We start from the raw sequence: 501 nt of genomic DNA, 5'->3' as shown, positions 1-501 counted from the left end.
CAGTGGAACGTGTTGAGAAACATTGTCAAAAACTTTGTAATTAATGAACATCAGTGTACAAGACAGTAGAGTTGCCATAAAGCGCAGAATACCTTGTTTGATGTACTTGATTAGAGATGGGAGGGTGTGGTGGGAGGAAGGATTGAAATAATGTGTAGAGAACTAGGAGTTAAGTCTGATAAACTACATTAATAGTCTTGCACAAAACTTTTCTGGGTGAACCTGTGCTTCCGATATGTAAAATAAAAATGTTTGGAAAGATGAAGAGCAAAGTTCTTTCTAGCTTTTATAATCTGAGTTATTTTGAATAAAGAAGGTTCACGAGCAACCTTCCCTGGAATTTGCAGTGCATAAATTTGACCAGCAGAAAGCAGCAAGTGTTCAAGATTTNCTTGATTTGAGATGGGAGGGGGTGGTGGGAGGAAGGATTGAAATAATGTGTAGAGAACTAGAAGTGAAGTCTGATAAACTACATTAATAGTCTTGCACAAAACTTTTCTT

Source organism: Galeopterus variegatus, unplaced genomic scaffold (genome assembly GCF_000696425.1).
Source record: "Galeopterus variegatus unplaced genomic scaffold, G_variegatus-3.0.2 Scaffold16239, whole genome shotgun sequence".
NCBI classification, from domain to species: domain Eukaryota; kingdom Metazoa; phylum Chordata; class Mammalia; order Dermoptera; family Cynocephalidae; genus Galeopterus; species Galeopterus variegatus.
Note: the sequence above shows the minus strand (reverse complement) of the source record.